Source organism: Delphinapterus leucas, chromosome 7, assembly GCF_059928025.1.
Source record: "Delphinapterus leucas isolate spDelLeu-1000000601 "Yukka" chromosome 7, BTC_Dleu_Yukka2, whole genome shotgun sequence".
Taxonomy (NCBI): domain Eukaryota; kingdom Metazoa; phylum Chordata; class Mammalia; order Artiodactyla; family Monodontidae; genus Delphinapterus; species Delphinapterus leucas.
The window spans coordinates 35,112,191-35,125,841 of NC_143135.1; the positions used below are offsets into that span (position 1 = coordinate 35,112,191).

The following is a 13,651-nucleotide window of genomic DNA, read 5'->3' on the forward strand; positions in this document are numbered from 1 at the left end:
ACCTCATAAACCTCTGTTTATCAGATCTGATAATGCTCCTGATATACAGACATTTACATTAGGACTAGACCTCAGATTCTTCATTTAAGGACGCAGAGCTGAGGACCAAAAAGGAATATTACTCAGCCATAAAAAGGATGAAATAATGTCATTTGCGGCAACATGGATGAACCTAGAGATGTTCATATTAAGTGAAGTACGGCAGACAAAGATCATATGATATTGCTTACATATGTAATCTAAGAAATGATACACATGAACTTTTTTACAAAACAGAAATAGACTCACAGATGTAGAAAACAAGCTTACGGTTACCAAAAGGGGAGAGGGAGATAAGTTAGGAGTTTGGGATTAAAATATACATACTACTATATACAAAATAATCAACAAATACCTGCTGTATAGCACAGGGAACTATACTCAATATCTTATAATAACTTATAATGGAAGAGAATGTAAAAAGAGTATATAAATTCCTACATATGTATGTGTATATGTATATATATATATACATATAAAACTGAATCACTTTGCTGTACACTTTGTACAACACTGTAAATCAACTGTAGTATCATAAAATTTTTTTTAAAAAGGAAAGGAGAACACCCCAAGAATATAGTGGGGTTGAGTGGCTGAGCTACGACCAAAATCCAGCCCTTATGGTTTGCAAATCCAGAAGCTTCCCAGTCAGAGCGCCAGGAATAGGGGAAGGTATGCTGAGCTACTGATCCACTCGGTGCAGCGAGGTGACACTCAGCAGTGAGCAGCCTCATCTATTTACACCCATGTGCCTATGAAATAGGATCATTTCTATGTGTATCATGATGTGAAAGAAACTGGGAATTACTACTTTTATTCCTTTTCTCCAACATTTATCATGTGCAATAGCAAGGAATACAGTGTTTTGCTCAAGATAATACAATTTAATGAAATGATCTGAATTAGAGTTATTGGTTTAATCTTACCCAAAGGGGAACTCTTTTGTGTTCCAATTCTTATCAGCCAGAGACAAAATATGACAACTCTCCCCTACCGATCCGGGAGGTTAGGCTATAGGCCTTCAGATACAGCTGGACTCTGATAAGAAATCTAAACAGCACCGTTCTAAAGAAGAGGGAAATGATATTTTAACTCCAACAGTCAAGAACCAAGGATGAACCCTGTGGGTTTTGAGGATGGTATGAATGATGCAGAGTGGTGCCTGTTTTATTGACCTGGACTGGAAGGCTCCAGAGAAGAGTGAAGAGGAGTAAAGCATCCACAAAACTCCACGTATGCATTCATACAATAAATAACTTTCTAGGGAATAAGAAAAAACCCTCATTCAAGAATACTGAGACTGATAATAATTTGCCCATGCCAGAGGAAAAAAAAGTACAAGTCTGTAGTCAAATCTGCTAATTATTCTTCTGTCTAAAATGTTGCCTGCCTTTTGGCTTCATAGTAAGTACTTTAACCACCCTGATTCATTAGCATCTTTTTTCCAAATATATGTTATGCTCATAGAAATACAAAGATTTCTCCCATTGGAATGTTAAGGATTCTTACTGCTTTCCTTCCCAAAGCAGTTGAGTTACCATACCAACAGTTAGCACTTTCTTAGAAAATGACGGAAAACCCAGAGCAACACTTCAGGCATGACTGGATACAGAAGTTCCAACGATATTATCAAGGTCTGATTCAACTCTGTTTCTCCACACAGTTCTGTGTGTTGGCTTCATTCTCAGACAGCTTCTCCCCTGTGGTTTCAAAATGGCCATAAATGTTCCTGGTCATATTCTTCCAGACCCCCTTCCATAATAGAAAAGTTAGTTTCCCTGTCGAATGTAACCGGGGGGGGGGGGGGGGGGAAACTAATTGTATCTGCTTGGGTAACGTGTCAAACCTGAACCAATCTCTGTGGCCAGGAGAATGCACTTCTACAATTGTGCCAGAGAAGGGTTACAGGTTCCAACACTAGGGCCATAGGGACTAAAAGTGAGGAGGGGTGGCTCCCAGAAGGAAACTGAGGAATCCTTACCAATATGGTGAAAGAACGCTCACTGGTAAAAACAACAGATGTCCATTTCTCTACTCTGGCCATCCTCCTTTTCTCTCCCCAGTTGTCTGTAAGCCAGGTTGTGCAGCTGTTATTCCCCTGACTTTACCTTAGGAACCACCACTGGAATATGGAGATTAATCTAACCAGGCTCCACACTCCTCTGATCTCCATCACCCAAAATGCAACCCTTCCCTGCATCCATCTCAGTTCAAACTCAACATCAGGTCTGCTGCTTCCTTTCTCCTTCCTGCTCCTTGCTCCGTTCTGTCCCAAAGATTTTGGCTATGGGACTTCAGTGGATGGGAAACGGAGTTCCTTAAACCCTCATCCTCTTCAGAGAATGCTTCCTCCACCAGGTGAAACAAGAATCAGGTCCTTGGGCTTCCCTGGTGGCGCAGTGGATGAGAATCTGCCTGCTAATGCAGGGGCACGGGTTCGAGCCCCGGTCTGGGAAGATCCCACATGCCGCAGAGCAACTGGGCCCGTGAGCCACAACTACTGAACCTGCACATCTGGAACCTGTGCTCCGCAACAAGAGAGGCCGCGATAGTGAGAGGCCTGTGCACCGCGATGAAGAGTGGCCCCCACTTGCCACAACTAGAGAAAGCCCTAGCACAGAAACGAAGACCCAAGACAGCCAAAAAAATAAATAAATAAACAAATGTGGGGTTTAAAAGAAAAAAAAAATCAGGTCCTCAAAACCAATCAGGTCCTTGCTCATGCCCCCAAAATTTCCTTCCCTTACATGGGGGAAGGAAATTTCCTTCCCTTACTCTCATGAAAAGTCTATTATTCCCACATGACCTGTGTTGTAGGAAAAGTCTTGGCATTCTCCAAGTTTGTATCCATATAACGACTTGGTATCCACACACATGATGACTCCAGTTTTTCAAAAACCCCCTTCTCCTTATCTAATCTCATCCCCGGCCTAGACTACATAGCTAACTGCCTCAATCATCCTTTCTAAAGCCTCAGTTTCCTCATGTATATAATGGGGACAATAATTCTGCCTCCTTCATAGAGAACTGGTATGACTTAAATGAGATATTTGTTGTAAAGCTCTTAGCACAGTGCCTGGCTCACAGGTGCTCAATAAAAGCTAGCTGTTAATTCTGTGGGTTAGATGTGGAGCCCACATATTTAATATTCACTATTTTAAATGACCAATGCTAGCATAAGGGGAACGCCATGCCAGTACTTGGCCTATTTTTTTTTTTTTTTTTTTTTGCGGTATGCGGGCCTCTCACTGTTGTGGCCTCTCCCGTTGCGGAGCACAGGCTCCGGACGCGCAGGCTCAGCGGCCATGGCTCACGGGCCCAGCTGCTCCGCGGCATGTGGGATCTTCCCGGACCGGGGCACGAACCTGTGTCCCCTGCATCGGCAGGCGGACTCTCAACCACTGCGCCACCAGGGAAGCCCAGTACTTGGCCTATTTTTAAACTAGTGTAATAAGCCTAGTCATACCGTTCAGTATGTTTGCTTTTTAAAATAATTAACCACAATTAAGTCCTAGCCCTTGCAGTTCAAGAGATCTAGTCTCCACTTTCAGTTGTCTGATAGGTCAGTTCTGTCTACTATGATGGACCTTAAAAAACTATATGAGCCTGAAGAATTCTCAACCAAATTCAGTCTTGCCTCTCTCTTGATTAGTTGAATTCCAAAATGATTCCATCCACAGTAGCTTGAGGGGATGAAGAATTTGCCTTAATAAATTACTCTGTTGTTCACTCAACTCCTAAGACTGTGAGTTGTCAGCCACCCCCAAGCCCTGGACACCGCCCCCCCGCAGACTGTAAGCTCCTCGGGGGGGCAAGAACAACATGTTCGCCAGGTCACGTGCACTTTCTGAGGTGCCTGGCAGCGCTCTGTGCCCTGTGGAGTACTCAGTGCCTTTTGTTTGATGTTGCTGACAAGACCTAAAAATAATCCCTTAAAAAACCTACCATTAAAATGCAGCAAAACTGGAAAAAAAAACGACAACAAAGAGCTAGCTCTTATTATTGTCAAAGGGGTGGGCTTCTAGGTAAATGGCCATACTTTTCTTTAGAGTATTATATTTCTATGGCTTCGACATTCATTGCGTAAAAAGAAAGCATACTTTATATTAAATGGAATAACCTGAATATGGTGGACCCAACCACCAAACCATTCTCATCACTACTCTGATGAGAAAAGACACATCCAAATAGAGATCAAATGTAGAATATTTGTACCGTGAGCAAGATCCTTATTTACTGACTTTCTTAATTTTCTCAGTAAAGCGAAAAACCCTTTTCAAACGCGACATAGGAAAAAGTAAATTTTACTTTTTACTGTTAGTAAATTCTAAAGGAAAGGAAATTCGTATTTACTGGGTTCCTACTATGTGCCAAATGGTCAACATAGGTTATTTCACTTAATCCTCACAACTAGTTTACTGCTTATTTTCCTCAACAAATATTTATTAAATAACCCTTATGTGTTAAGCTTTATGGACACAAAGATGACAAGGACATGCTGTCTGCCTTCCCGGGCCAGTGAGGGAGATAGATTAAGCAAATTAGCACTTGCACTATGGTGTGATAAATGCCAAGACAGAGAATGATATGCAGGAACACGGAGGGGTGAAGGAAAATGGCTTGAAAGAGGTAGAACGTGAACTGCATTTTGAAGGACAAGCAACCACCAAATAAAAACGAAGGCAAAGATTTTTCATTCAAAGTGAGGACGTAACAACTAAGAACATACTATGTACAGGCACTTTATTTAACCCTCAAGTCAGAGAAGTTTAAGTAACTTCTAAGGTCATGGAACTGCTAAGTGCTAGAAACCAGTTTTGAACCCAGCAGACTGACCTCAACAATCCATGCACGTAACCGTTGAGCTATTCCACAGCAAGGAAGACTTGGAACACTGTAAGAAGTTTGACTAAAGTAGGACTGGTTTTGTTGGAGGGGAAGTGGCAGGAGATGCGACTAAAGAGGTAGGTGGCAACTAGATCAGAAAAGACCTGTGGTCACAGGCTAAGAGGTGTGAATCCCATCCTTAAAGTCATGGGGATGCACGGGAAGATCTTCTGCATAGAGTTCACAGGGGAGAGAGAAACACAATAGTACCCAATATATTCCAAGCATTACCCTAAGCACTTACACTCCACTTAGTCCTGAAAACAACCCATGGAGATATATACAATCATTATGCCCAATTATAAAAGCGAGACACAGATTAGTTAGGTAACTAGCCCAAGATGCTGCAGCTAGGTATAAGAGCCAGGCTTCTAAGCAAGCAGTCTAGCTCCAGAAGCCATGCCCTTCATCACTCTGTCATCCAGCTGGCAGGTAGGCCACAAAGAATCACTGGATCTGGACGTGCGCCAGGTGGTAACATCCACGATGAAGTTACTGTCATTTCCTCCAAATTCATTAGGCGAGCAAGCAAACTGACAGAAGTGAAGAGACTAGGCCCTACGTTCCACAGTGTGTGTGGGAGTGGAGGTCTGATGTCAAGAGTGTCAGATTCAAAAGCCCTTGTATTTACACTGTTGGAGGTTGCCTCTTGCTAATCCAATTTCAATAAAATTATTGCAAATTCCAAATTATCTGGGTCTAAAATAATGAGGTTTTATTCTCTGTAAATTCAGCATTCAAGTATGATCCCACTAAGTGGCACGGATAAGCGTGTCAGAAAATTATCCACAGATTGCCACATTTCCCTAGCCTCGAGAACGCACGGCTCTCCTCTGGCTCACGGCTGTTGCGAGAGACTGCAGAGCGAGTTACTATGTAAAGCTGGTGAGCATCGCCAGAGTAAGCAGGTCATTATGAAGTGCACATGTCTGCTCTCTTATGAATTGTTTTTAATATGAAACTGATCTTGAAATGCAACAAAAGTAAACGCTCTAGACTTGTTTTCTTTTCCCATCTACTCTCTCTTATCTTAGTATAATTTGAGCTTTGATGAATGCTACTCATTTCTATTCAATATGTGACTTTATGGGGAAATTCCATCCTGAGACAGGAAATGCTATACTGTAGAAGGAATTAGATATTCTCAGCCCCCAGTATATGGATTCCAGCCATCTGTCTGCTTAATAAACACTACAGTTTTGCATTCAAATGAAAGCCAGACCTGGGCTGCTCAATATAACAAAGAAAATGATGGAAAGCCCCATTTCTTATGTTCAGGGCACCATGCTGCCTCCCTAGAGATCTTCTCCATGTGATTAGGGGTACAGATTAAAGAGTGTGCCATATTCTTATTAATTGAAACCTATCCTAAATGTTTTAGAGCTACTGGAGTAGTCAGCAGTCACAGCTATCTGTCGAGCACTTGAAATGTCTGGATCGAGAGGTGTCAAACCTATTTCTTCTTACCTTTGTTAAAGCAACTTCCAGAAAACTTAAATTAAGCTGTGTGCTTTACATTATATCTCAACTGGGCATTGCTATTCTAGAGCCCTTACGTCTTCTACTAATGTCAAACCATACGCTTCTGTACGTGCATGTGTGTGTTTTACTTTGTTCTGTTAAACATAAAGCAAGTTCGCTTTTGAGAAACTGATTACACCTTATTTTTCTTCTACTTAATGTAGTCTTTAGAGAGATACTATAAATGAATATTCCAATATTCAACACCCTTATCTGTGCAAAACAGAGTTTGCCATTTAGATGCCAAAGATCATTTCTTTGCTTTAAATAGTCTAAGAGGTCTGTGTCTTTATTCCCTTCACAGACCTACTAGAGAATGGACTTGAGGATATGGGGAGGTGGAAGGGTAAATTGTGACAAAGCGAGAGAGTGGCATGGACATATATACACTACCAAACGTAAGGTAGATAGCTAGTGGGAAGCAGCCGCATAGCACAGGGAGATCAGCTTGGTGCTTTGTGACCACCTAGAGGGGTAGGATAGGGAGGGTGGGAGGGAGGGAGATGCAAGAGTAAAGAGATATGGGAACATATGTATATGTATAACTATTCACTTTGTCATAAAGCAGAAACTAACACATCATTATAAAGCAATTATACTCCAATAAAGATGTAAAAAAAATAAAAATAAATAGTCTAGGAGGCTGAATTCAAACCATTTTCCAAGCTCATCTGGTCACATCTCCAAAAATAGGTTGTGTTTTAGAAGAATATCTAGAATTCCTCCCTCATCTACATAGTCACTTAATACAGGCAAAATATCCATTTTATGAAATTTTAATATTCTACTTAAAAGAAAATCTATCTTGGGGCTTCCCTGGTGGCGCAGTGGTTGAGAGTCCTCCTGCCGATGCAGGGGACACGGGTTCGTGCCCCGGTCCAGGAAGATCCCACATGCCGCGGAGTGGCTGGGCCCATGAGCCATGGCCGCTGAGCCTGCGCGTCTGGAGCCTGTGCTCCGCAACGGGAGAGGCCACAACAGTGAGAGGCCCACGTACCGCAAAAAAAAAAAGAAAATCTGTCTTAAATTAGTGCATTTTTCCTAACACAACTTAAAACTATAGTTAAATTATATTTGAATAAATACTTGAAATTCTGCCTTATCCCTGTCCAGTATCTGTTTCAGAATATCGCACATTACAAATAGTATCATCCCTAAATAAGTAAGGTGATACAAGAACACAGCGCAAGAGAACCAACACATGATTTCTCTGTTGTAAGTTTAAAAGTAGAAAATTCACTGATTTTGGAAGACATGATCACAAAACTCAGGAAGAGAGTTATAGTAATAAGCAGGAATCAGTTATTTAAGTGACAGAATTATGCGAGGTACAGGGCTCAGGTGGAGTTACTTTACTATGTTACTGGCAGTTCTGCTGAAGAGATATTTAATGATTCTGAGGTTTTTGCACTACTTTCAAGTGACCCATAAAGTTTCTCAATTTTTCTTGTAACTGGCAGGATCAGAAGCTTAGATAAAAAGTGAGCTATCTTTAATTTGACAGAAGCCAGACAGAAGTGGTGATGACATGGTTGGAAAGAATGAGTGCATTCCACTGCAGACCTTTTTTTTTTTGGTACGCGGGCCTCTCACTGTTGTGGCCTCTCTCATTGCGGAGCACAGGCTCCGGACGCGCAGGCTCAGCGGCCATGGCTCACGGGCCCAGCCACTCCATGGCATGTGGGATCTTCCCGGACCGGGGCACGAACCCATGTCCCCTGCATCGGCAGGAGGACTCTCAACCACTGCGCCACCAGGGAAGCCCTACTGCAGACCTTTTTAAACCCTGGATACTCTGTCTTTCTTACTGGAAAGCCTGCTCTTCACAGTGCATCAGCCAGAACCCATTTTAGAATTGCATATGGAGGTTTATTTCCTACAAATAATAATGCAGCCACTTTTATTCACTTAGAATTGTATTCACAACAGCAATATAGCAGAGACTGCTAGTGTTCACCCACAGCTGTGGCCTCACCCTCCTTCCCAAGCACACAGACATTCTGCTGTATTGTTAGGTGGGCCATGGACCTAATTCTGCTCAATGCCATGTGAGCCAAAGAGGTATGCATCACATTCAGGCCTAGCCCTTCAAAACCTCCCACACATGACCTAATTCTCCTTCCCCGTCTGCTGATGGAGCAGTGAGGATTCTGAGAACCAAGAAGAGATCACAGCGACAAGATGTAAGGTGAGTGGGTCCCTGAGTTACTGTGTGGATCACAACCCTCTACACACACCACCAGCTCTTAGTGAGTGATAGGTAAGAACTTAGTGTTTTGGAACTACTGAAATTCTCAAGCTTGTCTGTGACAGAAGCTACCACTGTTTCCTAACCTTATACAAGCAGTTTCACACGTTAACCCTACTGCCTTCCAGTTTTCCCTAAAATTTAGAAGCTAAGGGTGAGAAGAAATTTGAAAATGTCATTATGTTTATTAGCAAGTGAGGACACTGGTTCATTATCACAGGACAAGGTGTAATCCAGATGCCCTGGAAAATAAACATCTATGTATAAATGAGAAGATTAGGCAAAAGCAACAGAAACAGACACCAAACTCAGTGTGGCTGAGTTGTAGGATGGCTGTATTTTAGGGACTAAAGCTTTGAGCAATTGTCAGCAGAGCTGAGTTACTCTGCCAGGAACGTATCTAACTTTATTCTAGAAAACAAACAGAGTGGCATGCATGAGGCTGAAATGAAGAAACATATCCTTGTGTTGGGAATAGGAAGAGGCAGAAATGTGAAAGAAGGCAAGTGTAAACCACAACACGTTCTACTGGTCAGTACTGGTTTAGCATCCCACCAAAATCCTGTTGAGGAAGGATCGCAGTTAGCACTGCTGCCAAACTCTGCTGACACTTGCACACTCTTTGTAAATGTTTTTAGACTTATCCTTTACTTTAATAAATATCTGAATCAAGAGAAGCCTCTAAGGGGACTTCCCTGGCGGTCCAGTGGTTAAGAATCCACACTTCCAATGCAGGAGGCACAGGTTCAACCCCTGGTTGGGGAACTAAGATCCCATAAGCCATGAGGTGTGGCCGAAAAAAAAAAAAAAAGAAGTCTCTAAGGTAATATTAAGTCTCTGGGCCAGGCAGACCCAGCAACGGAACCTGTTCTAGGCTCCTGACTGCTTACTTAGCTTTCACAGTGTGACAGTCATTAAGAAGAACCATTAAAAAATGCCATCTGCAGCAACATGGATGGACCTAGAGATTGGCGTACTGAGTGAAGTAAGTCAGACAGAGAAGGACAAGTATCATATCATATCGCTTATATGTGGAATCTCAAAAAGGCTACAAATGAACTTACTTACAAAACAGAAACAGAGTCACAGATGTAGAAAACAAACTTACAGTTACCAGGGGGTAAGGTGGGGGGTGGGTGAGGGATAAATTAGGAGACTGGGATTGACAAATACACACTACTATATGTACAATAGGTAACTAATAAAGACCTACCATACAGCGTAGGGAACTCTCCTCAATACTCTGTAATGGCCTACATGAGAAAAGAATCTAAAAAGAGTGGGTATATGTATATGTATAGCTGAGTCACTTTGCTGTACAGAAGAAACTAACGCAACATTGTAAATCAACTATACTCCAATAAACTTTTTTAAATTTAATCAGGGACTTCCCTGGTAGCACAGTGGTTAAAAATCTGCCTGCCAATGCAGGGGACACAGGTTCAAGCCCTGGTCCGGGAAGATCGCACACGCCGCAGAGCAACTAAGCCCGTGTGCCACAGCTACTGAGCCTGAGCTCTAGAGCCTGCGTGCCACAACTACTGAAGCCCGCGTGCCTAGAGCCTGTGCTCTGCAACAAGAGAAGCCACCGCAATGAGAAGCCCACGCACCGCAACGAAGCCCCCCACTGGCCGGAAGTACAGAACGCCCGCGCACAGCAACGAAGACCCAACGCAGCCAAAAATAAATAAATAAATAAACTATCTAACTAATTAATTAATCAATTAAAGAAACAAAATTAATCAGGAATTTAACATCGGATATAGATATTGGCTATTTCTCATAACTGCATGATTAAATCAGTAAGAAACTAGTATTATGAAATAATTGTCACCCTTTACAGACTAAAAAAATAAAGAACCAGATCTATTTATGCTAACCTTGCCTTAAAATATAACATCCAGCGGCACAGTCAGCCGCGACCGGTCTCTTGCGGAGCCGACTGAGCGCGGCCCGAGCCCAGCCCGCCTCTGAGCGCCTGCTGTTAGCGTGTCGACACCATGGAGCACTTTGATAAAGTGGTGCTGAATGCGCTGCAGCCATGAGACTTCAGAAATGAAAGTTCATTAGCATCTACTCTGGAGACGCTCCTGTTCTTCACAGCTTTAATAATCACTTTACCTATTGGGTTACATTTCACGACTAAATCTTATGCTTTTGAAGGCGCCTTTGGGATGTCCAACAGAGACAGCTATTTTTATGCTGCTATTGTTGCAGTGGTCGCCGTCCACGTGGTGCTGGCCCTCTTTGTTTATGTGGCCTGGAATAAAGGCTCACGGCAGTGGTGTGAAGGCAAACAGGATTAAAGTGAACATCACCTTTTGATAGCATTAAATTGATTTTTTTTAAGTGGTAAATGCGTCTGGGATATTGATGATTTTAATAAAGTTGAAAGAACATGTTAAAATCAATCTTATGGAATCACGTTTGACTAGTGTAAATTCTGATCCTTCTGAAACAATAGTTTGTATCATCAGTTTTAATTGTATGAACCTCTCATTTGCAAATGAGAATTTGGAAAAGTTAAATTGGTTGCAAATAAATTTGTGAAATTAGTTACACATTACTCTGGGAAGAATTTGATTACCTTACAACAAAAAAAATATTTTATAGCATTTTGTCTTTTGGTTGGTTTTGAGTTTTCCTCCTCTGGCTATATTCAGATGTACATAGTGGAGCAAATCTAAACTTTATTTTTCGCTGGAACACTTTCCCTAACTATCATGAAAACACCAGGTCATTGGATTCTGGGTTGTAAATGCCTACTGGAAATTGCTTAAATTGTGGACACTGGAATTAATCTGAATGTCACTGAGAAATTTTGCATCAAGTGTAATCCCTCGTCAGGAGAAATCTTTCATTACATTATTTCATGGGGAAACTAGGCTGAATCACACCCATTCATGTAAAAGGACTGGGCTTATTGAAGAATGCAGACAGCAAAGCAAAGAGCTACCTGCCTGGGCACCCAGCCTACTCCCTAAAGGCCCCTTGCAGGCCAGCCTCCTGCTTTCAGACAAACTCTGTAATGATCTGCTTTGCTCTGTCATTCAACAATGAACTTATGCTTTAATTACAAGGTTGTGTAAACTCCCTTTAAATTTGTTTTTCCTACTTTTTAATAACGTATATGAAGGAATTTACATTTAAATGTGTTAATTTTTGCATACTTAGGGAGTATAAACAATCCTGAAAATAGATTATTTTTATCATCTAGGAAGTATTCTTGGAATTTCTAGTCTAGTCTTTTAAATCAGTGCCGTTATAGCCCAGATACATAGATAGATAATGTATCTAAGTTAGATAATCCTTGAGGTCTCTTCTGATAGAAAAAGACCCTGTGGTTTTACTTTAGTATCCTTGGTCTGTGTTCTTTCTAGCCACTTGGTACTACTTGTGTGCAATCTAAAAACACACATGAAAAAAATGCATATTAAAACAGGAAGAAAATTTAAATTCCCTGTAATGTTGCCACCTGGAGATAACCACTATTTTGGTTTACATCCTGTGTGCATTTCTTAATGCTAGTTTGATACACACTAAAAGTTTGGTTTCAGTTCAAATTCTGCCAATTTTACCTGGCGGCTATTTGCATTTTTTCAGATGAGTGATTATTGGCCATTTTCTTAAAAAGCACATTCTATCTTTACTCTTTTAACTAGATATCTCATTGTACAAATTTCCCGTCATTGATAATCCCTACTACAATGGCCCTTGCTGTGTTTGTCGTTACTGATTTTGTTTATTCACCCCTACTTTTGATGATGTGGAACTGGACTAAAGGAGTAGAGAGGTAGTTAGGCATAAAAGCAAAGAAGGCATCTGTGTTTATTTACTTGTTGAGAAAAAATAAAAATTATAGGACTATTTTTTATTCTTGCTTACAGTTAAATATTATCTACAGTTTAAATGTCTTAAGTAGTTATTCTAAATGTAAAATGTTTTCTTAAAATGACTATAGTTTTGGTATAAAATTGTACAAATTTAATATAAAATTGTAGAATGCTCCAGATTGGGTCTAGTGTACTGTATGGTAGATTGCTAGATGGTCCCCTCTTTAGATGTTTTGTTGTACTTAGAATTTGTCCGCCTAATGTCTTTTTCTATAATGCCAAGGTTTTTCTTGTACTTTTGGGATCTTATGCTATTTGTAAGATATTAATGTCCAGTGCTGGATTATTTTGTTTGATTTCAGACATTTGCTGAGTAGGTAATATGTGTGTCTTTCTGCAAGTATTTAAACTGGGGATTCATGTAAAAGCAGATGTAATTTCCTCTTGGAAAAGGTACCCAGCATTTGAAAGTCAGAATCGGATGTTAAGGTTGATATTTGGGGTTATTACAATATAGACTTGTTTTCAAACAAGTTAATATTTTCTTAGGGTTTTAACTGTTAACTGACTAGTTTGCTGCTGTTGAAATAACATGGTATTTGACAAATAGATTTATTTTTCAAGATGTCTCAGTGATTTCCTCTTCTACATCCTTTCAGGATGTATAGAAAGGAAAGATACAATTGAGCCCTTATATCAATGTTATAAGGTAGGAGTATGTTCACTATTGTTTGAAAACTGATCGTAAGAATAACCTCAAGTAGGGAGTGTAACTTGAAGCGTCAGTACAGGCTACTGATTTATCACGTGACCTTCTTAACCTCACCTACCATTTTGCCCCCCAGAATATAATCTTTTTTCTCATTGTGCTTAAAAATGGAAAGTCTGCTGTAGAGTGCATCTGATGTCATTAGCTCTTCAAGTGGATACCATTTTACATGTGACAGCAGAATTCAGTTTTGAATTGTTGAAGGAATTTAAACACTCCATAAAAAATAAAAAAAAAACCAACCTGCGTTTCATGGGAATCTAACAGAAATATACTGTAAGATTATTTTCATCATAAAGATCTCATCAGCTTTGCCCAAAAAGAAAAAAAAAAAAAAATGACATCCAACCAGGT

The 13,651-nt window shown here is 40.7% G+C and overlaps 1 protein-coding gene and 1 pseudogene across 2 annotated transcripts in view; one reads left to right on the forward strand and one right to left on the reverse strand.

Annotated features, from left to right (window-relative positions):
- The window catches only part of NELL1 (neural EGFL like 1), an 853,841-nt gene that overhangs the window by 320,241 nt on the left and 519,949 nt on the right, over positions 1-13,651 (reverse strand). The window lies entirely within an intron of this gene.
- Positions 10,696-11,780, forward strand: LOC111179837 (vacuolar ATPase assembly integral membrane protein VMA21 pseudogene; annotated as a pseudogene).